Source organism: Mugil cephalus, chromosome 1 (assembly GCF_022458985.1).
Source record: "Mugil cephalus isolate CIBA_MC_2020 chromosome 1, CIBA_Mcephalus_1.1, whole genome shotgun sequence".
In the NCBI taxonomy this organism is placed as follows: Eukaryota; Metazoa; Chordata; class Actinopteri; order Mugiliformes; family Mugilidae; genus Mugil; species Mugil cephalus.
The window spans coordinates 52913473-52925121 of NC_061770.1; the positions used below are offsets into that span (position 1 = coordinate 52913473).

At 40.7% G+C, this 11649-nt stretch overlaps 1 long non-coding RNA gene across 1 annotated transcript; it reads right to left on the reverse strand.

The window, feature by feature from the left end:
• Positions 1-3048: 3048 nt before the first annotated feature.
• On the reverse strand, positions 3049-9863 carry LOC125022059. Its single transcript, XR_007114410.1, has 3 exons — positions 9780-9863; positions 9392-9515; positions 3049-3669 (listed from the first exon to the last, which is right to left on the reverse strand). It is a non-coding gene; the product is annotated as an uncharacterized LOC125022059 (long non-coding RNA).
• Between the last annotated feature and the right edge of the window lie 1786 nt (positions 9864-11649).

Genomic DNA, 11649 nt, shown 5'->3' on the forward strand with positions numbered 1-11649 from the left:
TACGATATTAACAGAAGAAGCAGACTTGTTGATATTCCTGCAATTCAATTCAATTCAGTTTTATTTATATAGCACCAATAACAATACAAATCGTCTCAAGACGCTTCACAAAAACCAGCCTGCAACCTCCAGAGCAAGCCTGAGGGCGACGGTGGCAAGGAAAAACTCCCTTTTAACAGGAAGAAACCTTGAGCAGAACCCAGCTCATATGGAGGGACCCATCTGCCAAAGGCCAGTCGGTCAGAAACAGAGAAGATAGAGAGAAAAGAAGAGCAGGAGAAACAAGATAAACAAACTTCTGTCATAGATACATACATCAAGCGGAAGGAAACATGTAGGGTCTAGTAATATAACACATAGCTGATGATCTGTGACAGTTTGTGAGTATAACAGGAATCATGGGCAGGTTGGTGAATTGTTCATCTAGGTAGGAGTGGACAACTGGAGGAGGCCATGATGACTGGGGCAGATGCACTTGACCTAATCAGAAAAACTCCACAGGACATAATGCATGTAATTTTTGAAGGTGTTGCACCAATGGAAATTAAGCCTGTGTTAAAAAGTCTTTCTGTCAGGTGATCTAGAGTTAGATGTGTTCAATTCAGCTATTCAGAATTTTCCTTACTCACCTCTTGATATACGTGATAAGCCTTGTCCTGTAAGTGTCAATACTTTGACAGCAAATTGAAACAATCATGTGGGCAAATGTTAATACTGTTAAAAGTACTACCTTTTATTCTGTGTGACTTGGACAATGAGTATGTTACATTTATTATTAAGTTGATTGAAATTGTGCAGATTATTCTTGCTCCCATTCTTTCTTTACAAACAGTAATACAGCTTAAGCTTATGATTGAAGAACACCGTAGTAAATTTAAACATTTATTCCCGAAAACTAATGTAATACCCAAGCAACATTACTTGTTGCATCTGCCCAGTCAAATTCAAACCTTCAATCCTTTAATAAGAAGTATGTGCATGTGATTTGAGCCAAACACAGTTATTTCAAACAGTGGGCTCCAAAGTTGAATTTTAAAATTGTGTGTAAATCACTTGCAAAACATAATCAATTTCTTGAATGTTGTCAGAATGAAATTGTCATCTAACATCCTATTTTTGCAACTGAGAGAGAATTGGGGCCTGTTGCAGATATTTCAAATGCTGATTATGTTAAGATCAAATTTAGAGAATTTTTGGATATAGACATCAGTCAATTTGTTGTCTCTGTGAAGTGGCTCATTCTCAATGGAAATAAGTACATCAGATGAAAGTCTCTGATTATTGCAGATCTGAATGATACTTTGCCTGTGTTTGGACTGGTGAAAGACATCTTTTTAGTAGTTGTTGTTGTTATTGAGTGTCAGCGTTATGAAATGTTTGATGGATTTGTTAGCATATGAAGTTGCAGTTTCTACTCTTCCCCAGGCAACAGAATTGGTGCCTGAGCTTGTAGATCACACCTAATATTTTCCAGTTACTTTTAAGGACAGTGTGTTTGTACCAATAAAATATACTCTCTGTGATGTCATTGCACATAGAAACAGGCTTGGGGATGTAAACGTTTAACGAGCTCTGGTTGAGATGTCCTCAATACTGTACATTAGTTTGCTATAGTCAGTTGTTACGTATTGGCCAGTTGTATTTGTTTTGCTGATCATTCCACTGTTGAAAAGTGGCTAGAGTCAAATTCGTTTGTTGGTTTGATTACTTTCTCCATCTAATTTCAATTATGAAATGCCATGTACTATTGAATAGAGATGTTTTTTTTTAAATCTACCTTTGAATTATTCTCAAATTAAGACATTTAACTTAAATCAAGTAATTGAACTTTGAAAACAAACCGAGTTTGTGTGGCTAAATCAAATATGTTGTGGAATAGAAGAGTACCAATGGATTCTGAATGTATTTTTAGTTGTTTTACCAGTAATATACTAAATGTAAGCTTTAATGACTAAGTAAGTCGAGATAAACACATTCATGATAAGGTGCATTCAATCAATATTAATTTTGCAGTGAAATAAAACCCAACGACAAAAGCTCTACTGTCTCCAAACTCCACCGACCAAATCCCCCTTCAAACTACAATTCGTAACACAAACTCTAATGCCAGCATCAACAAACAAAAATAAACCAGGCTAAATTTGAAAGAAATGACCCATTTCAAACTAAATAGACTTTGACTTGTCTATACAATAAACTTAACAGATTGGACAAGACCCCATCTTGTCACAAACCGGGTCAGTTAGGCAAAAACAAAGGGAAATCCACACATGAACTAACAAATCAAACTTAATTTATTAGTAAATCATTTTAACATAAACTTATTTGTAATCTAATCATTCAAATAGAAATTAAATCACAATTAACCAACAGAAAGTATACGTAAAGCAGAAATATCTAGAAAGTCATGTATGCAGTATGTGGGTGAGTGGAATGTAATGTGTGAGGCGTTGAATGCAGGAGGAAATAATACTTAGTTCCACATGGTGGGTGGAAACCTGAAACCAAGTTTCAGTCTGGAAATGCATACATATAAATATTAGGCCTGATATTTTTTGATTGTAATTTGCACATTTGTGTCAATTGAACAAACATTATGGGAGGATATAGGCTTAATAAGTGTTACGGTTTTTGAAGTGAGTGATGGATTGATAATGTTCAATATTATCTTCAGACATAATAGTGTAGGAGATGTTTTTTTGCCTGCTTGATAGTTTTGACTGAGACTCCAATCTTCCTCAGAAGTGTCATTAGTCCTTAAATTAAATTCATTATAGACGTGAACTTAAAATCACTGTTTTATTTTGTGGCCTTGGTGCCCTGGCTTTTGGCCTTCGTGCCCTCAAAAAATTGACAACACAAAAGGCCAAGTAGCCTTGCCCCGTAAAATGCTGAAATTCCAGGCCTGATGGTTACACACTTTCAATTTATTGGAAAAAAAAAATTGGCTTGCTTTCAGGCTTTTGTCAGGGTTGGGGGAGGTATTGAAGTGAGGACCCAAGTGCAGGACTAAAGATAAGGCCGGGTTTTCAAACAAAAAGTTTTTAATGAAAAACAAAAATCCAACAAAAGGTGCTGCAGGCAAGGCAGGTAATCCAGAACTCAATACAGCAAAAACTCATAGGAGGAACATAAGAAGGACATGCAGCAAACTATGAACAATGGAAAAGGCAGGGCTATATATACACAAGAGGGCTAAACAAACAAAGTTCAGGGAGTCTCTACAGTTTTCCGGAAGGCGACCAGGAGGTGGACAGGACGTGGCAGGCCCCTTGGGCTCGGAGGCGTGGATTGCCGGCGCACCGATTGGCTCTTCAGGGTCGTGAACGTAGGCGTGGGTTGCCGGTGCGGCGACCAGCTCAGGATCAAGAACGTAGGCGCGGTCAGCCGGAGCAAACAGCTCCTCAGGAACAGAAACGTGGACTGCCGGAGCGAACTGCTCCTCAGGAACAGGAACAGGAACGTGGACTGCTGGAATTAACGGCTCCTCAAGAACAGGAACGTGGGGTGATGCCGGCGGCTGGGTCTGGGGCACAGCCACAGGGGGCGCTGCGGGCGGCTAGGTTCAGGGCGCAGGCACAGGGACTGTGGGGACAGGAGCTGCAGAGACAGGTGCCACCCTCGTGGCAGGTACAGGACTCGAGGCACGACAGACAGGAAGTTAAGAAACTAGACAACATAAAACAGGAAACTCAAAGCCATGATCATGAAATGAAAGACAGAACCATGACCACTTTATGCTAAGCTACACTAATCACATTCTGACACCAGCTCGTTTTTTTTTTTTTTGTTGTTTTTTTTTTTTTTTTACACACGAAACTCACATGAAATTGATATAAATCTTTTCTGTGTGTCCTGGAATTGTGAAATTAAATGGCGTAAGATACAGATCTTGGTTTATTCAGAGGTAAGCATAGATAAGGGAGAGTAGACATCATTTTTTTTTGCATGTCAGAAAGTCATTTAAATTTGGATTTGTATGCAAACTTTCGTGCCAGCACCATGAAAGTCCATTGATCTGTGTTGGACATTTTTACTAATGTTGGATGTTCATTTACTTCATCTACCCTCTCAATCTCCTGCTATCTCACCTCTTCCACCTCTCTCCTTGTCAGCATCCCTTATTCATTTCTCTGTTCCTCTCTCGCTCTCCTCGATCCTCCTCTAAACTCTGTTCTTTCTGGATGAGTGGGTTTTATGAGCAGAGTGATAAAGAGAAGCAGGGATGAAGGGCAGAGAGGGAAGGAAAGGTGGAGGACAGAGTGGGGAGGGGGTTAGGTTTAAAAAAAAAAAAAAAAAAAAAGAACAAGAGAGCTAGAGAGAGATAGGTCCTAGGATGAAGTGAAAACAGAACAGGTCTTGATCTTTATTTTACCAGACTGGATTCTTCCTAATATTTTTCTTGATATGAAATGTCTATCTCTTACAAGGACACTTTATGATTTGAAACTTCAAAGCTTGGTTAAAAAAAGGCAAGAAAACGACAAGAAAACATGAAGGTAGCATTTAATAATAACACTAAAAAATATAATATAATATAATATAATATATATATATATATATATATATATATATATATATATATATATGCGCAACATATGGGCATTTTCGAGTGGCATTGTGATTTGGTTGGGTTTAGGTACAAAGGCTAAAATAACTTAGGTGAAGGTTACAAAACAATCCCTGCCATGATTAAAAGCAGCAGCTAATTATGCTTTCTCTTTTCAAACACTTATGTTGACCTCTCCATCCATCCTGATCTTCCTTGAGTAAACTCCAGTCCATCATGAGCAACGTCCTCCACGCTCTACATGCACAATAGTCAGACAGAGAAGCTCGTTCAGTGACAGGCATTCTGCTCCACGGACAGGTTGAGGAGGTTGTTTGTCCATCGGGCCATAAGACTCTACAATGCCTCCTTGTGAGGAAACAACTGGGATCCATTGGAGCCAGTGCGATCTTATGGGGGAGGAAATGATGACAATTCTAAGGGCCCACAGCCCATTAGAGCCCACACACAGCCCCCAGTAGCATCTGTGACTAAATTATTATACCAAAACTTAATATCAATTCATACTCATGAATCCAAGCTAAAACAAAAGGCACACAATATTTTAATTTCAATCATTTCAATAACCCCTTGGTCCCTTCTTAAAAATGTTTTGGTTCACATTTACTTCTTCCTCATGTCGTGAATTAAGTGAGCAAGCAAACTCCAGTAGACAGAGAGGAATATCAATTAAGGGAGGTGCAACAGAGCAGAGACCCAGGACATCAGACCCTAGCCTAGCTGTCAACGGGTGAGAGGTGGGCTACACTCTGGGTAAGTTGCCAGTTCATTGTAGAGCAACGATTCCTAGTGTGGCTAACTGAACCTTACTAATTTGGAGGCTATCTGCAGCAGTCTCTATGTTTCAGACATATTGTCTCTGTCGACTTGACAGTACCCCAGTGAGTATTATTTATTATTTGAGTATTAACCATCAGATGAGGTTCAATTACTTTATCAGGGTGTGTTCAAATGTAGCCTTACAAAATGTTGTTATTGATGGGACAACTGAATAGCCTAAATGCTAAAAAGGTTAAATAAAGTAAAAAGACAAATTTGAAGTCGCAGAATGGAGGGTTTGTAAAGAGGTCTGAAGGGTGAGGAGTTTCTGCAGGTAAAGGTGGGCATGTCCATAAATGCATTGATGGGTGAGGAGGGAGACCTTATATTGAATTTGGAATTGGACCGGGAGCCAGTGGAGAGTTTTCAGGATGGGGGTGATATGATCGTGTTTGCGCACCATCATCAGGGTCTTGGCAGCGCTGTTCTGGATGTATTGTCTTTGTAAGTCTTTGGATGCTTTTGCCAGAGATCCTGATAAGGAATGCATTACAGCCTTCTGTGCATCTGCCAGGGTGAGGGTTGGACAGAACTTGGCAATATTTTTGAGGTCGTAAAATTATGCCTTACAGAGGTATTTGATGTGGGCATCAAAGCAGCTGATGTGGTGTACCAATTACGATGACTTCCGTTTTCAAACTGTTCAGCTGTAGGAAGTTGACCTTCATCCACACCTCCATTTCCTCGAGGCAGGTGGCCAGTATGGATGTTGGCAGGGGACCAGAAGGAGTGGGGGTTGTCCTGAGGAAAAGCTGTGTGTTATCAGAATAACAATGTAAACATTAGCCATGTCTGCTAATGACACTTCCTAGGGGGAGAATGTAAATGGAGAAAAAGGTTGGGCCCAGCTTTGAGGGACACTGCAGGTGAAGTTGTGGGTGTGTGATTTCTTTGAAAAAAGTTGTTTGGAGTTACCGGGGCTGTTGATGAAAAATAAAATAAATGATAAATAAAACCTGGACTGTACATTAGACACAGACTTAGACAGACTTTAATGATTCACAAGGGAAATTAACTGATCATAGCTTAATTGCCACAGAAAGATGAGCTGTTATACAGCTGGATAGAATATGGAATAAAAGAAGTTCTGTAGCGTTCACTATGGCAGCGGAGCTAAATCCTTCTGCTGGAGAATGAGCTCCTCTGATCCTCTAATGTTTAGTATAGTGGATGGGATGGATTGTCCATAATGAAAGCAGTTTATCCAATGTCCTCCTGTGCCTCACTGAGACAAATGACTCCAACTCAAATATGTCCAGCCTTTCAGATCAATTTGTCCCATCAACAAACCACAGCAAAGAACAGGGCACTCGCAACAACAGACTGGTATAAAGACTCTAGTAATTCACTGCACACATTGAAAGACCCGAATTACTGAGAAAGTAGAGTCTACTCAGGCCCTTCTTGTACACAGCATCACTGTTGTCCCTCCAGGCCCTGGATGATGATGGGCTCCACTGGTGTTCTCTTCTTCCTGAAGTCAGTGACCAGCTCCTTGGTCTTGTCCACTTTCAGGAGTAGGTGGTTTACCCGGGACCACTCCATAAAATCCGCAATCAGTGTCCTATACTAGAGTGTGTGCAGGTGGCAGGACCCAGAGTTGTATCTGTTTGTGAATGGTGAGGCCTTGAACCACTGCCTCAACCACACCTGCAAGGCTTTGTTGAGGGCGGATCACTGGTAGAGATATCAGCTATGCTGCCCTCTGGTAGGTTGACCTCTTCAGTTCTGATCACGTTGCCTCTTTGAGACCATCCAGCCACAGTTGTCCAAATCGAATGACATCCCTGTGTTCCTATGTAGGTCCTGGCAGTGTGGAGTAGATTTCTCACTTATTCTTGATGAACAGCTTAATGGGATCCATGTGGAGTAGGTGGCTGATTGTTGCTCCACTTTGTAAATGATACCTGTAGCTGTTCTTTGTGATGATCTGACTGAGGGGGTTCAGGCCTATGCAGAATAGCAGTGGTAATGGCTGGTATATCCTACACTTGATGTTGATTTGGGCAATCTTTGTGTTGGCCTCTAGGGTTGTCTTCCACATTCCCATCAAGTTCTGGATTTAGACTCTTAGGTCCCTGTTGATCTTATACAGTTCCAGACATTCTAGTATCCATGTGTGTGGCATTGAATCATGGGCTTTCTTGTAATCAAGCCATGTTCCCGGCTCAGTCTGTTCTTGCACTATAGACCAGCAGCCGGTGCTTGGCTCCTCTGGTGTTGCTGCTAATTCTCTTCTGAGTCCTGCTCATGTATTGAGCCACATGCTTACTCATCTTAGGTGCAATGAATATTGACAGGGTTTTCCATGTTGTGCAGAGACAGGTTATTGACCAAAGAACTGGTGCTCCTGAAATCCCTTGAGGCATGCGCTCAAACTGATAAAAGCCCAACAGACAGATAAAAGATTTTTTCTCCTTGTCCATCTCACTCATGGGTATCTAATAGTACCCACTCTTTAAGTCAAGGACAGTGAACCAGATAAGCAGTGCTTCTTAAAACTCTTGGGACTGTGTATTGGTCTGGTATTGTGAAAGGTTAAGGGTTCGGTAGTCTATACACATCCGTACCTTCCCTGATTTTTTTCCGCACAACTATTGGTGATACGTAAGGGCTGTGTGATTCAGAGATGACACCATATCTTTTTAGTTCCTGCAAATGTTGCCGCACAAATCCTCAAAGTTGGCAGGACATAAGTGACAGGATCTCTCTTGTAAAGGTCTTGCATCTTTCAGTCTGATTTCATGTTTGGTTCACATCCCACTCATGAGAGATTTTTTTGGTATAAAATAAATAAAATGGTAATTAAATTAAGTTAATGTTAGACAGTTTAAGTACTTATTTTGCTGTTGAGACTTAAGCAGGTTTACAGGGCTCAGCGTAATTTTCTTTTCAAAATCAATCATAATTTTTGGTTTGATAAGAAGTGTAATCTTTGTTGTATGCCTTAAACTATTTTTGTTGAACTCTAAGGAAACCCACCACAAAATAAATTATTCCTTTTTATTATAATATTTCATTTAAATGTAAATATATACCAAGTTTACTCAAGGTTATTTGAAATTTCAAACCTGTTAAATGTTTTGATATGGGAGTTTAGCCAGTGCACGTCAACCGCTAAAACTGAAACTCCTGTTACTCGCTCAAATAGTAACCTGCTAAATGCTAAAAGTCCCCATAGTAGGTGGCAGAGGGTTACATTTTGGAGGCACCGCTGGGATCTGTTTAACAATTTCCATTTATCAAACAGGTTAATTCTTTTTCTTAATGTCTTTTGTCAGTCAGTAGTTGGCAGCCCAGGGGTAATTTGTAAAAGGTGAAGCTTCATTTTAGTGATTTACATGATGGATTTTTCCAAGGGTATTGATTGGAGCCAACCGAAGAATGTCAGTCATTCTCGTGGCCTTTTACCGAGTAATGTGCCCATATATATCATTGCTAGAGTCTTAGACACAGTCAAAATTTTTGGTCGCACCAAGATTTGTGAGTGTCAAAGAGATTCTCCTGGTACACTGTTTTTCATACTAGTACAGACTGCCCGTGATTTAACTACTGAGGCTGTACCTGTCCAAATAAGTGTGGCGAAGTAAGTGTGTGGGTGGAGGCCACCAGAACTGGACCAGACAACGCCACCTGGGGAGTCTCACCCCAGGAAATACTGCATCTTATAACAATCTGACTAAGACCTCAATTACTTAACAGACAACACAAGTTCGTTTACTGACACAACACAGAGAATTGGTTCCAAAGTAAGACCAAATTTATTAATATCAATTGAAGTTAATTAATGAATGAAAATCTGTAAAGAAAGGGTTTAACACCAGAAAAGAAATCAAATTATGAAAATGTAATGCTTATTCACAAATTTGTTTATATAAAATAAAACACTAAAATTGTCTATTTCTAAACACTCATTCCAAAACCAACAGAAGGGAGTGGACAAAAGCCAGCGAAAATGAAGCAGCCTACTTAAGGGTGTGTTCCAGGAGTACAACAACTTACCCGCCATGCGCGCTCACAGGAATCTCTGCAAACAAACCGGGTGTCCCGGTGAACTTTAACACTACAAACGGTGAGGGGAACCACACTACCGTGCCTGGCCTCCACTATAAGCTGACTAATGCCACTAAAAAAAGGAAAAGAACAAAAACAACAACATTACAAACAATTAAAAAACACCAGTTGGTCCAGGCTAACATGTGTGAATCAAACAGTAAAACTGATACCAAGGCAAAACAGCTGCTGATAATGACCTTAATAAAAAAGTGCACCCGGTAACCCAGCTTAATCGATGTCCCTAACCTTGGAGAACTATAAAAAAAGGGAAAAAAATTCATGTCTATTAGTACCACTTCACATCGCATCACATGAATCACCAGTTCACACATACCTTGATTCATTAGCAGACACCAATATGAGCAGGCAAAAGAGGGAGAGGAGAGCTCAGAGTCAGAGAAATCCCACACGACAGCCAGAGAGAGACCAAGACACAGCCATGAGGCCACAGGTGCCTTAAATGCCCTCAGCCTAATCAGGAAGCAATAGGGAGGGGTTGGCCTGAACACCAGAGTGTGTTCAAGAACCAACCACTTATTGAATGCAACCCTGGTTTCCCCATTACATAGGGGAAACTATGAAAAATTTCCAGGTCATTGTAGCTGAAACAAAAGCTCCCAAAGCGAATGTGAACCTTGATCTAGTGAATGCTATTGGTAAACTACTGGACAAGTGCAATCAAGTGCCTACTGATGGGGATAGCTACAGAAAGTTGAGACTGTTTTCCAGTCTGAAGCCTGTTCTTCCAGAAGAGTACGATGCCTGGATGGAACAGTCTAGTCAAATGATTAGTGAATGGCAATGCAGTGATTGTGCTATGAGACAGTGTATGGTAGAGAGCTCAAGAGGGCCTGCAGCTGATATTGTCCAAGTTCTGAAAGTGAGTGGCCCCACAACCACAGACTATTTATTTGCTCTTGACGCATTTTTTTGCACTACACAGAGTGGAGCAGACTTTTTGTCCAAATTCAGACACACATATCAGAATGAAGGAGAAAAACACCCTGCTTTTCTGTATCTTTGTTATGAACCTGGCTCAAAGGCTCGCAAAAAAACATCTATGCAACTAAACATAACACAACTTAAACTGTGTGTGAATGTTAGTTATAAGTGGTGTAGAGCATGTGTATAAGTGGAAAATAAAGAAACTAATCTCAAATCAAACTGACATTCCCAATGCTGCCAGAACAAAAGAGAAAGACGCTAAGTTGGCTGCCCTATTTATGTCACTCACCTCCACCCTCTCAAAGTGCAGCCAATCAAGTTGACGGCCTGGAAGTGGTAAAAACATAAGGGAGGGTTAGAGAGAGGCCATTACAGCTTGATAAACTTCTTCACCGTGCTCTCCTAAAGGGAGGAATTAAAGCTGCAGATATGAATCAATCACGCATGGAACAGTTTGTCAAGGGTGCAATCACCCAAGACATGGTTTCACTACGGGTTAGGATGAATCATTTGATGGAATATCCACCATCCTTTTCTCAGCTGATGTGTGATGTCAGAGAAGAAGAAAACTGGATGAGTGCTAGCGAAGGAATGAAAACTGCTGCTACTGTGACTGTACCCCAGTCCTCAGTTACATCTGAGCTACAAGCTGAGCTACAAGCTAGCTTATGAAATGAGGTGAAAGAACCGTCTTCATAGGTGTCCAAATTGTTAAAGCCACCCTCACATACCTCTAGATTGCAACATACCACAGCCAAGACTGGTTACGTATAACAAATGATAGGATCTGCTGGTCAAGATGTGTCATCCAGAGTGAGATCGCCTAGACAAATACTGGTAGGAATTTTTTGCTACAATTGTGGACAAGATGGCCATACTGGGAGATAATGTAAAAACCCAGAAGATCTGAGGACAGTGAACCAAAGCTGATTAAATTCAGCAGACAGCAGGGAAACTTCCCTGGGACCAGGTAAAGGACCGACCAACGGTTCTGTGTGGAAGGCGGTACAAATTGAAGGAGCATATGCAAGAGCTTTGCTCCACAGTTTAACCATTTTGTATCATAGCTTTTATGACACCTAAATTAATCACTTACCTAAACACCCACTTGAAGACCAGGAGATATGGGGTTTGAGCACTAATGAATACCCATATGATGGTCACCTGTCTATACAACTTGCATTCACAGCTGCTGTTACAGGAGTACCTCAGACATCCAACATGTTGACACTGTTATGCCCTGGCCCTCCTAGAGAGGG